Source organism: Ips typographus, linkage group LG3, assembly GCF_016097725.1.
Source record: "Ips typographus isolate SLU linkage group LG3, UJ_Ityp_2.0, whole genome shotgun sequence".
Classification (NCBI taxonomy): domain Eukaryota; kingdom Metazoa; phylum Arthropoda; class Insecta; order Coleoptera; family Curculionidae; genus Ips; species Ips typographus.
Genome location: NC_138424.1, coordinates 9,425,229 through 9,439,378, shown reverse-complemented (window position 1 = coordinate 9,439,378; position 14,150 = coordinate 9,425,229). Strand labels below are relative to the sequence as shown.

The 14,150-nt window shown below is 32.2% G+C and overlaps 1 protein-coding gene across 1 annotated transcript in view; it reads right to left on the bottom strand.

Annotated features, from left to right (window-relative positions):
- Window positions 1–14,150, bottom strand: part of LOC145726000 (zinc finger protein rotund-like) — a 192,156-nt gene that overhangs the window by 101,636 nt on the left and 76,370 nt on the right. The window lies entirely within an intron of this gene.

Below are 14,150 nucleotides of genomic sequence, written 5' to 3'. Positions count from 1 at the left end.
TTCTATCGGTCGAGGAAGTTGACTTAAAAATATGCAACACATAATATGGGACCTACACGTGACTTAAAATGACAGTTTTGACAAGCTACTGCCTTAATTCGAGATTGAGCACTGCCATGTCGCATTTTTTGGGTAAATCGATGTTTCTTGAGTCACAGGATGTTACTTGAGGAACGGCCAAAAACGTCCCGAGATATTGAGTTAAGCAAAACTTCCTTATGTTAAAACAAAATTGGGGACTACTTGAAAATTTCACCTTTTTGCACGCGCTTCTTTTCCACCCTGTATAGTACAGTGGCGGTGCTTTTAAGTCAGAGTTTTTTCCATCAACTAAAAGCCAATAAATTAAGCTCAATGACAGTCCAAACCGCATCAAAATCTGTCGTTTCGTTTAGAAATGGCAATGTTTTAAAAACCTGGTCCTGGATGTTATGTGAGTTTTCAATAGTGTTTTATAAGAATCTTGTATTTTTCTTGGTCTTGTCTTGTCTGTCTTGTTCATTGTAACGATACTGCAAAAGTGGTAATTTGATTTTTGCCGAGGTAAGTAAGACGTTTATGAAAGTAAAGGTTATGCAAGAATATTGAAAACAAGAACAAGATTAATGCAAGAAATCCCTGAAACGGAAGTTTGTAAAAAGCTTGTTTGTTTTTGTAAAACAAGACAAGATTTCTTGTTTTGTGAAACTTTTGCGGTCTTTTCCAGAGGTTCCTTAAGTCCTTAAATCAGGAAAATCGTTAAACCCATTAGAGGTCCTACTTTTTAATTTATTTACGATTTGAAAGCTCCATTGCATAAACTTAAAGATTTCCATATTGTCAATATATTTCATTCTATTTTATATTGAAAACTTGACATATTACTACATCGAAACAAAGTAATAATTTTATAATTCCACTGTTGTCACATCTACAGACATTCTATTCAACATCGTCGAAAATTTGATAAAAACTGGAAATTTTGAGAGTCTACATGTTATTTGACTTTTGTTGCTACATTTGCACTATAAATACAGTTCCGATCATGTTGCCATTGCACACAAGAACCACTAACTCTATACCATACTATGTCTGAAAACAATTTTCTTAAACACAATTTTCCAATTTACTGTTAAAAGTGCTTATAACACTCTTATTTTCAAGAAACACATTAGAGGTTAAAACTATATAAATTAATAACTAAAATGTTGCCAAAAATGCAAATATGTTTTCAGTAAAATGTCGAATAATTAAAAAAAGGAATTTAACTTAATAACTGATCCTCTTCACACTGTCAAATTTCAACAATAGTTTACACCCTGTATCTTGGAAACCTTGAAATGTTCGAATGCAAGTTTTTTTTAACTTAACACTGGCCCAGGAGTAAACTCTACAGGGTGTTAAAAATCACAGGCTAAGTCTTGAAAATACAGAGTTGGTTGAATTACGAGGAAATGAAATGTCACATAGCTTTTAAGAAGTAAAATAATCTGCTCAGAGACATTTGTGGTCGTTTCCAACACCCTGTATATCCAAAATGCTATGGCTGAATGTCATTACCAAAAAAACGCTTGGAAAGACTAGAGAATAAAAATTTGTTATTTATGGTTATACAGGGTATCAAATTCTGAGCTGTACACTATTTATGAAAAAAAATAGATGAATCACTTTGCTAAGCCCTTAAACCATCCACCTGTGAAGTAGATAAACCATATTGGATGACGACTGTTTACCTGAAATTAAAAGTAAATGAGAGTAAAAGTGTTGGGGTCGAATAATACCCTAAAAACATATGTGTGTTTGGCTATTAAAAAGATTTTTTCTTCCCACGCCAAGTCGTTGACTCTTAAGTCTTCGCCGGGGGGTTGCCCCGGAAACTCATCATCAAACAGATGCTCCAGGTCAATAACGTTCTTAAGAACGAATCGAATTTTCGCTTTTAATTGTTTCATTCCTAACCAAATTGGGTCATGAAGTTAGCACCAGGTGAACTAATTTTTTTTCTAACCTAAATTCCAGTTTGGAAAAAAATAGGTCACGCGCTCAACCTGTCCTTCACAAAAAAGTGCAATTCTTCGGCAAAAAACGCCCCTTTTACGGCAATTTTTTTTTTTTGTACGAAAAAAGCAGATTTGTCTGTTCACCGGGCCCCCCCTAATGACGTCGACTACTCGGCTGGGCGTCATCTTAAGCAGAAAAACACTCGGTAGAAACGCTACCATATGTGTTTGGATGTTATGTGACTGAGATGTGAAAAAATGCCCGACAGCCAGCCAGTAAAAGTAATAAAAAAAAACGATCTATTTCGGAATTCTAATGAGCAGCAGCATGTAAGCCGATACCTTTTATAAACTTTCGGTTTTTTTCTGCTGCGTTTTTTTCTTCTGGAAAATGGTCGCGGAATTCAAGTGCTCAGGATATAATGGGGTGTCGAGGCTTTTATCAAAATGGGACAGTAGTGTAGAAATGCGAGCAAATTAATTTCCAATCGATTTTAGGAAATTTCTCCGATCGTTCAACATTTTTTCAAAAGCAAAGTTTGAAGTTTGATCTCCACATCTTAAAAGATGCAATACTAAAGTAATTATTGTTATAGTTCAATAGATTGTTTACCAATCGTCATTACAAAAATTTAAGTCCCAAAAACTGCACTAAACGCAGCCAAGCTCACTGTTTTCCTAATTTAGTGCTCCTATTTAGTACTTTATTTGTTGTCATGTTGCTAAAGTAACCATTTTCCAAAAACAATCAATGAAAAACACTTTTACAACGTAGCCAAACTGACTATTTTGCTCATTTAGTACCGAAATTTTGCTTTGTTGAAAATCGACCATATTTCAAAAACAAACAATTTCTAGATCTTAAATTCTATTAAATTCAATATGAAAAGCAAATTTGACTTAGTTTTTTTTAATTTTAAATACTAGACGTAATCTAATAAATTACAACATGGGCAATATTTGATTCAAAAGCTTTTAATTACCGGATTGAACTAAATTTATGGATTTTAAGTTGAAAATTCCGCATTTACCTAAGTTTTTGAGTTGTAAACTTTATTCATGAACCAAATTTTGAACAAAAATTAAATTTGCGTAAATTGTTGATTTCAAAATGTAATGTATTAAATATTAATATTGGTAAAAATTTGCTTAAATGAATCTCAAATCCGAATTTTACTTTTACTTAAGTTTAAAAAGGTAATTTATGTATTTCTAAATTTTAGTTGAAAGTTGTAATCTGGTCCTAATTTCATCAATTTCTGACTTTTCTTGCAATTTAAACAGTTTCTTAGTTGTATACATTAGATTGATTTAACCAACTGTAACCAATAAATTTCACTCAGTTGTGACTTCCTGAATTTATCTAAACATTTGATTTGTATGACAAACTTTAACTAAAAGCTTTCAAATTTAAATAAAAAACCTTTTCCAATTAAGTTATTATTTTAATAACGTCCTAAAATGCAAAAAAACCCAAGTAACTTCAAATTTTTGTAAAAAAAAAATTATGAAAAAAAAGTAGTAGTAATACTTTAAAAAATTACCTTTTTAGTGTTAAACAATACAGTATTTTAACTTGCAAACCCATATTTAAAACATTTTGTTGAAAAAAAAAACATAATAATTGTTAATTAAATGTGGATTATTTTTCCTAAACTTTTTACCATTTAAAAAGTATTATTAACGCAGTACAGAATTTCAAACGTAACTATTTAAAAAACCATTTTACATGCTATTTTATTAATTAATATAAATACAAAATTAACATATTTACTAAAATAAATGCTAGGTAATCAATAATTAAAAATATTAATTATTTTACGGAAGTTAATTAGGTTCAAAATATGGATTGTAAGTGCAATGTGGCAAAAAACAACTGCAGCTTTTACGTTTAATTAAACATAATACTTTTTTCTGTCTACAATATTATTTCAGATAATTACAATACACACGCAATTATAGGTGATATAAACTTACAATTGCATGGAGGGTGCGGAAACCATCTATATAGGACTGTGGCAATTTAAATGCCAATAAAAGAATCAAAACGGTACTTTAAGAACCTTATAAAAGCTCAATTTTAACGATATATCACTTTTATATCTTTCCACCTAATTCCAATTTTATGATTTACGACAAGTCGTGGTAACGACTCTAATATTTAAAGCTGTCATTAAAGCGCTCCATAGATTTGCCCTTTAACAGAAAGAAAAAATGGCGTCACGGTTTCACCTGGCTCGAATTAGGTTTAATCAAAGCCCTTTTGTCTCTGTTACTAATTCGGACCGTATTCAAACACGCACCCTTAATACCCGGAACAAGGAAAACAATGTGACGAGGCGAATTTTGTCGCCCTTTTCATTCACATGCATCCTTTAACCCCTTTGGTTGGTATTTAATAAATAAGCCGGTTTCATACCACGGGGTAGCTCAAAGTTGTACGTTACTACCATGATTTTTTTGTCTTGGTAAAAAAAGGCGCCTTTTTTTGGTAGGGTTCGGTTTTTTCTGGCAGTTTTTTATGTTGGAGGGAAAAAAGTTGTGTAACTAGTAATTTGCATTATGCATCACACAGATCTTGAACGGTATAGAAGGAGGCCATTTCTTCTACTGCATAGCAATACAAGGAATTTATTGCTTTGAGAGTTTTATAAGAGGAATTATTTGTTTGTGCTGTAAACCAAAGTTTAAATTAGGTTACGCTCATTGTAACCATCCAGGTACTGCACAAAAGCATGCCATTAACAAATACAACAAAATAATACATAACAAGTGTTGTAACAAACATTTTTCTTACCCAAACGTTGTAGTAAGAGAAAAGTGTAAACATTAAGTTAAATCGTTTATGATATTGTAGGAGACAAATCTTTGAAATATTTTGACGCCCTCTGGCGGCCAAACCGTAAATTTTTTTTCTGCTCGTTAACTGTCACGTGGTAGTCCCATTCATTGCCTATCTAGGGTCTTATGACATGTCAGTGCTAAATATTTAAACTAAACGAGTTTTCAGCGATTTAATAGAAGAGTACACAAAAATTTGTTCAAAAATCAAGTTTACAGAAAGTGGAAACCGTGAAAAGTTTTAATTGTTCAGGGTGATTGTTAATATTTTACTCAATAGCTAACAACAGCATAGTTTAGATTAGCAGAGTTGCAGAATTTTTCTGAAAAACCACAATCGAATGACAAAATTGACATACGTCAATAGCTTGTTACATTTTTGACACATATTTTGCTTATTTGAAATAGAGCACCCTGTATATTATTTGCTCAATCGGAAAATCTATTTTTCCTGATTTTAAATATATCTTACTGATTGAGGTTAGGTTAGGTCAATTTTCAAAAATATAAATTGTAGTTGTCAAACGTAACAGTCCTGTTGTCATGAATACTAAAATAATTGAATTATTTGACTAATATTGTGTGCAACCTTAAAATTGCATTGCAAAATTGCAGTCACGTGGGGTGTCTCTTACAATTTAAGTTTTTACGACTGGCTAAGTTAAATTTACCAATTTTTCAAGGTTTAAACTACATTTTGAAAGTCACGTGACTGTTTTTGACAGATGTCAACTGGCTCTTACAATGTTGCAAGCTCAAAATTGCATTATCAAAGTCACGTGGGATGTCTTTTACAATTTCAGCTTTCACAACTGTGTAAATTTGATTCACCAAATTTTCAACGTTTAATTTTTATTTTAAATATCACGTGACTGATTTTGACAGGTGTCATCTAGCCTTTACAGTGTTCCAAGCTCAGAATTGCATTATAAACGTCAGGTGATGTGTATTTTACAATTTTATTTTATACAACTGTCTAAATTTGATTAAGTAAATTTGCACAGTTTAAACTATTTTGTATGGTCACGTGACTGTTGTGACAGGTGTCAACAAGTCTCCGAAATAGTGCTCAAGCTCAAAAATTGAGCAATCAAAGTCACGTGATATGTTTCCTACAATTTCAACTTTTGCAACTGTTTATTTGACCGCCATTTTAGAATAGAGCATAAAATTCGCATTCAAGGAACAAAAAAAAAACAAAAACAAAATGGCGTGCGCTCATTTGACGGCTATTTTGAGTCAGTGTCGCACTCGGGTTACTGTCCGTACTTTTAAATTTAAAAAAAAAATGCAAAATGGACAATCCTGACATGTCATGTGACTAGTAATTTAGAAACAAAAACATTAAAATAGAATGCCACTAAAGAACATTTAAAAATACTTTGCGGTAATTTCACTCTTTTTACAAGGTGAAGCTATCTTTTCACCAGTTTCAAAAAATTTGTTTTTTTGTGTTGTGGAAAAAAACAGTGACGTGCAATTATTTTTGAAAAATACCTTATAATTATACTCGAGTCACTGTTAAAGGAAAGAAAAATGTTTATTGAATAATTTTCCTTCTATAGAACTTTTGACAGTGACGAACTTGAAGTTAAGTGGTTTGACATTTATCATGAAACTTCAGTCTCTTAAATAGACAAAACTTTGACACTCTGTATTTCCATTGGTGTTGATATTTCCAAAAAAAGCCAAAAAAAACTTGTCTTATTTTTTGGCGCCTTATTCGTAAAAAAAGGAATTCAAACATCCACTTTGAAATCCTTTTGTACAATTTGGAATAAGACAGTTTTTGGACATGATATTTAAAACTATACGTTCCCATATTAACCGCAACATTTTAATTTCTATTAAAATTCAATCTAAGCCCATTATAGAACAGACATTATCCATGTTAATCTTCAAGATCTAACCTCACTAATAACAAAAAGGGTGGTAAGACAATGCCTCACACTCGAACGGTTCGCAAAAGGCTTGATGGGTGGATGTGCGTATGGTAATGCGAGGGCCATCCGATATGATAATGGGCGATTATGCAAAAGTACCCCTTGAAAGCAAGACGGGGCGCACCCCGCGGTGAGGTTTTAAGACAAGGAAGCGGAAGGGTATACGGGGGGAGCCTTAATCCGCAGCATTTTGCATAGGCCGGTGATTTTTCTTTTTACCGGTTCGAATTTGAATTTTACAGCTCCAGGCTGGAATTTTTGCATTTTTCCCATAGGTTGATGGGGTGTCGAATGGAAATTTTGCGTATGATGCAGCATATAAGTTTGTTTGAACAACGCAAGTAACTAAAGTGTGTCAAACATACCTAAAGCTACAGTCAAAAGTGCAATTATCACTTTACAGCTTTTTGATGTTAGTACTTGTGATTGTGAGTAGTATGATATTAGATATTTATACTACAAGTGACTTAACCCATTTACAGGTTTAAATCATGTGTTTTATACAATTATCAGTCAGTCAAATTTTGATGGTTTTACGGGGTCTTAATAAGTGGTAAACATTTTCGTAAATTAGTGCTAAATTTTCCTGGAACGAAACTACCTTTGTTATAATTTAAATGTTTCAATTATTGGCTAAAAAATATGAAACAACCTGTATGAGCTATACAGTTTAGCACCCATGTCCACTATCAAAACGGTCTCCGGTTTACCAAGTAACCATAATTAACAAAAAAATATATCAAATATTAGTTTACGCACAAATGGTGCTGTAATGTTGTTTATTTTCAACCATGTATGTAATAACCTTATTTCTTAAGTGTAAACTAGTTGGAAAGATGAAAATTACCTGCTTTTACTTTCCACCCGAGTGAAAAGTGAATACTTTCCACCCGGTTGAATGTCAATATGCTTTTTGTCATATCTGGGCTTACTTTTTACAGTTAGTAACATTTGCGTTTTCAGAAACCTCCATGTTAAAAGCACTTTTGGTTGAAAATAAAATAATATACAAACCACGTAACCTAACCTAACCTAATTTCTCGACAGAAAGCAAACACTTTCCACCTGAGTATGTAATATACTATTATTTACAACCATATATGTAATGCTGTCATTACTAACGTCATTGAAGGTTAGGAAGTATCATATTGCGCACCTCTACTTCCCGCCCTCACTTCCCGCCCTCATTTCCCGCCCTCTAAAATTGTGATTGTTAATATTTTTGAAAAAAAAAAATGATGATTGAATCAAAATTTTTTAATGTCAGATAAAGTCGGATCGATATTCAGTTCGCAAATAATAAATTGAGAAAAATGTCTTGGATTACAACTCGAATTGTATGCATTCTAACGGTTATAATGCCTATAATACATTACAATACTAAAATTAACATGATCTAAACTAAAACAAACTACTTATTGAAATTAATGGTTACATTTGATTTATTATAAGTGTTTATAGAAATATTTAAGCCAGTACCAGCACTGGCGTCTACATCAGTTGTCTCTTTGGTCGACAAATTAATTTGCTGCTGAATGACTGAGGTTTGTGAACTACTTGCAACAGCTTCAGAAGACATGGCACGTTGGGACAGCATAACAGAAAAGCAGAAGAAAAGCATATAGAAAAATGACTGCTTGGAAGTTTTTTGTTAAATGTAATATTCTAGATATGTTCAGAATGAAACAATGATTTGTAAATTTTGATAGAAATATGATGGTTGTAAATAAAATAGTATACAAACCTCGGTAGGAAGTTTCATTCCTGTCTCGAGATCCTAGCTAAACCTCGACGCTTCGCGTCTCGGCTATCTAACTAATCTCTCGACAGTAATGAAACTCTTCCCACCCCGGTGTGTAATATACTATTACGCCCTAAGGTTCCAAAGCGCAAATATAGCTAATTATGCACCAAGGGCGTTAGAGAGAACAATTTCAACGTCTGATATCATTTTTGAAGGTAAAGTCAAAAGGGTTCCGAAAAAATCCGAAAAAATCCAAAGTTTTAGAAAGAGAACAAGTTTTGAAATTTCTGGAAGTGCTCCTGATGACATTCATCTGCTACATAAGGTAATACTGGTAATGGGATTATTTGGTGGATTAAGACGAGATGATTTAGTTAAAATAACCGTTGATCATATTGAAGATAAAGAGGGTGGTTAGATTTGTAAAAGTGCCAGAAACTAAAATATTTACTTCAAACATGTTTTACTATTGTCGACGAGGAAAAAATAGGTGTTCTAAGTATGATAAGAAGATATGCAGCACTAAGACCTAAAGGAATAAAAGAGCGAAGATTCTTTCTTACATATCGTAAAGGTCGCTGTACAGGATGCTGCATTTTCGATGGTTTTACGGGGTACAGAGAAAACGGTAATAGATAGAAAAAAAGTAGCATACGTGTTCTGATCTCTTTTTCTGAGCTGAGATGACTGGCGAAAAGTGGGCGGCGCAAATTTCTTTTGTTTTAAAGATACGGCGGGTTTTTGAAAATTGTTATTAGTTGAACCTCTTCAGTATTTCAGTTGCTCTTAAAGTTATCAAAAAATGAAGAACGGTTCCCGGAAGAAGTTTTCATGTAGAATCCAAAGGCGTAGTCAGTTTTTTTCTATTCCGTTTAGTTTCTGACATATGAATGAACATCCTATATATTTTTACGTCATTTAATTCTGTTGATTTTTACCTTTTCAACGGTGTATTACAACATATAAGTTTGTAGAGGTTAATCCTGTTATTTTAAAAAAAGACCTTTGCTAAGCTAAAAAAAGGCCAATATCTAAAATACCAAACAAAATCGGAAATCATATAAACTAACACATCAGAAAATTAAATATTTTTAATAAATCTATTAAAAATCTAAGTTACAAACAGTTCTACCGTCACTTTAATAAGAAAAGTGGCCATTTCTATTTTCTACTATTTTTAAGGTAGCAGTTGAAAAAACCCTGGAAAAAACTGTTTATAAACGACCTGTAACATGTTAATATGAACATATCCAAATTTTATTTCGACTGTGGGTATTTTTATACGTATTATTTAGCACTTTTTGTTAAGGAAACGCTTTTTTTCTAATTACCAAGATTAATGTTTACAAACTTATATGTTTTAATACACCGTTGAAAAAGTAAAAATCAACAGAATTAAATGAACTAAAAATATATAGGGTGATCTATTGTGTACCTACAGCTATAGCAAAGTACTTGAAATTGGAAAATCCGGAGTCGTACACTAGCCACTGTCTGCGGCGACCATCGTCTACTCTTCTTGTTGGAGCAGGGGCTACATTTCAGATTCTAAAACGACATGGAAAGTGGAAAACAGTTGCAGAAGGATATATTGAAGAAAGTATTTCTTCAAAAAACAAGGTTGCTCAAATGATAGCTAGTTCGGTGTCTTCGCACGAAAATGCAAAAGGAAATTCTGCGATAAAATTATATCAATATGAGAAAACACTGGAAGAATCGATTTCAAACATATGCGAGACTCAGAACAAAGTCATTACTACACCATTTACACATGTAGTTTAGAAAGCGTCAGTTGAATTTTAGAAACCATAAGATGGATTTAAAAAATATCACTTGTATTTCAGAAAAGGTATTTTCAATTTTAGAATTATAACTTCGATTTTCGAAATTGCAATTTGTATTTCAGATTAGTCACTTGTAGTATAGAAAAGAGCAGTTGGATTTTAGACGTGGTCATTTGTAATTTGGAAAATTAAAGTTGAGCAAAAAAAGTTAATAAAAAAAAAGTAAATAGTTTAACGAATATTTTTAATAACATCGATTTATCTCGAAAACCGTTTATTTTATCGAAATAAAAAAAGAGTACAATTTTTCGATAAAAATGTTAAGAGTATCCATTAATGGCGTTTGCAGCTGAAAATAATGACAACTGTCAAAGTTTAAGCAAATTGTGAAATAACGCGTCCTAAAATACAAGTGACCTTTTCTGAAATACAAGTGACGAATCTAAAATACAACTTACGTTTTCTAAAACCAAATTTACGATAATGAAATCCAACTTATATTTTTAAAATCCAAGTGATATTTTCTAAACTATATGTGTAAATGGTGTAGAGTTTCGGACCATTCCGAATTAGTTGATTCTGCGTTATTTTCCGGAACTTTATTTTGGAAATAAAGTTTAGTTAGTTTTATTGTGTTAATTTGGTTGTTTGTGGTATAAGTGAATATACTTGAACGTGAGATGATGAGATAAATAAACAGCAACATCAAAATAATTAAATAAACAGACATAATTGAAAAAGGTTTCAGGGCGTTATGAACACTATAACCTACACCGTTTCCAAGGTATTATTTATTCATAATATATAGGTGAAACATAAATAACTTTACACCCTAGTCTAGTCATTGGCAACGAGCACTAAAATAAATCTTAATCATACTATAGTAAAAGTTTATTACGTCACAATGTTTATGAATTGTGTTAATATTGAGGAGATTCCCTGGGTCCTGAACACTTTTATTCCTTTTTTATTCAAGGCTAGGAGCCGCCACTGATAAACAAAAGTGTTATTTTAAGCGTTTTATTTCTCGGTCCTGTTGATTCTGCTAGAAAATTATTAAGCCACCCTGTATAAGCGGGAGGCTGAAGTGGTAAAGACTTATCTCGCCGCCCCACTTAGGAACTGGGCGATAAATCAGCGGATTTCGATTAAACACTTGTAAGCAATTTAGAAGCTTGTTTATGGCTTTAGCATCTGCTTTAGACGATTAACTCTTAATATCGGGTCCTTAAATTTAGCTCGTTTCGTAATTCTCACTTCGTTTGGTCATTCCTTGGTTTGGTGTTTGCTGCAGGTCAATTAGTACAGTAAATCTTAAATTTTGAAGTGGTATTATAATAGACAATCTTTCGAACAGTTTCAATAAAGCAAACACCGCAAAGCGTACCATTCTCTCGACGACAAACCGTGACGAACATCATTAATTCCTCCCAATATCGCACGGTAGCAACCATCAAAACCACGTCCACATTTACCAAAAAAAAAATAACCTATTCATGCATGAAAAAAATAATTCTTGTGTCTATGCATTCGTTCCGTCAGGTAGCCAATGACTCGACTGTTTCCTTCTCTTTTTTTCCCCGTTCAGCGTTCCTTTTGTGCAACGAGAAGAAACAAAACCAAGTCAAAACGGCATTTAGAACGTGGAGACAAATTCATTGAGTTCCGAGATGATTTATGAACGGAACCCCCGGTATACGGAATACGGAATAAATTAAAATGTCAATACGTTTTCGGGGTATGGAGAGGTAGAAAGCAATTTGGATTCGATAAATCTAAGAATGCGACAAGAAATGTTTTTTTGATTGCCCCGGGACGCACAAAAGTTTCGTAGTTTACGATGAAGGGTTATGACATAGAAAGGTCTATGTTGGGTCTTGTTAGGGGGTGATTACAATACAAGAACGACTACCTTCTTAGATCTAAATCATGTACGAGGGGACTGAAAAGATTCCAGCCCCACAATGATCAAAGCATGATTTTTAGTAATTTATGTTGTTCGACTTTTTAAACTGGAAGGGCAAAATATTGCATTTTGTCATCAAAAATTTGCTTTGTTCCGTGCTTTAATCCGTAACATTGCATCAAATCTTAGTAGTAGAATCCCATCGAATTAACGTCAAAATAACCACTTTTAAATTCAGGTTATTACTTTTCAAGTGAATATCATAAATTTGTACAAAAGTAACTGCATTTGCAACGTGTCAAGTTTAAAAATTACATGTCTAATGTTATTGGTGTAATGTTTGGTGTGCCGCAAGGCACAGTTTTGGGTCCATTACTATTTTTATTATATATTAATGATATGGTCTACGCGCTTAAAAGATGTAAGAGTTTTATTTGCAGACGACACCATGATTTATATAATAGGGAAAAATCTCCGCGAAATGTCAATTATTATAAACAATGAACTTAACTGGCTCTGTAATAATAAACTAAGCTTAAATACGAATAAGTCAAAATTCTGTGTATTTAGCAAAAAATCGAAAATAAACCAGGAAGACATTCACAATATAAAAAAAAACTGTAAACGGAGAAAATATTCTTTATGCAAAAGATATTAAATATCTGGGTGTAATTTTGGATGCCAACTTAAATTTCCATTCTCATGTCGATTATATAATGAGAAAATTCGCAAAAAAAGTTGGATTCTTAACAAGAATTGGAAAAAATTTGTCAATGAGTACAAAATTAATGTTGTATAATGCCATTGCGGTTCCACATTTGCAATTCTGCTCAACATTGCTGTTCAATTTACCCCAATACAAAATAAATCAATTGGAAATAATCCAAAATAGAACAATGAGACTGATGTTAAAATGTAATCATTATACTCCTGTGAAGTCTATGTTGAGTGTCCTAAATATGCTGTCTGTCAATCAAAGAATTATGTTTAGTGTTTATTTTTAAATTAAAAAAACGTTTTTTACCTGACTATATCTGCGATAAGTTAACAGTTTTTGAAGATGTACACAATTATGGTACAAGAAATCGTACAGATTTTATACTGACAAACAGATGTAACACGAATCAGTTGCTCAACTCTGTGCTGTATAAGGGCTTAATAGAATTTAATAAACTACCTGTGATTATTAAAACCTGTGATAATTTGACACAGTTCAGGAGGCTTTTAAAAAAATTTATTATAGATAGGTTGTAGGATTTGTTCATTTTATCTAGTTAAGGTGTGATTGTGTGTTTTATTTTATTTTTACATAGCTTGTTTAGTTTTAGACATTAGTGTTCTCATTTAGATAAGATTCAAAACTTTTAGTTTATTCTTATAGTTAAGTGACCTTTTATGACTTGTATCTTTTGTAGCATTGATGCTAAATAAATACTTACTTACATTTAAATGATGATTTTTTATACTGGACTTAAAAAGAGTTTTACAAAGCTTGTATACAGATTTAGCTCTGTTCATCAAAAATCTCAGATTTATGACAAGTCGCATGTGTATTATAGCTTGTTTTTAAACATGCATGACAATATGTTTCCCATCAGAAAAAAATCGATTTTCGAACAGTCAGTTCTTTAAATAAAATGAAAAGATTATAACTGCTAGGACATGAACATGTTCAAAAATATTCAATGCACACTCGCATACAGACACCACTGATATTATTAGTAAAAAAGTAATAAGGACATTTTAACATCACAAAATGTATCTGGAAGATTTGATCAAGTTTTATTTCCCAACAATATGCACACTTTAATTATTTTGTGTTGAGTTTATGTTATTTTGTGAATTCAAAAAAACGTGGTGAATATAACTTCGATTTGTATAAATGGAACACCCTACTCTTTATACCCTACCCGATATTTGTAAATAAGTTTCAATTAGATGCTACAGGGCGTT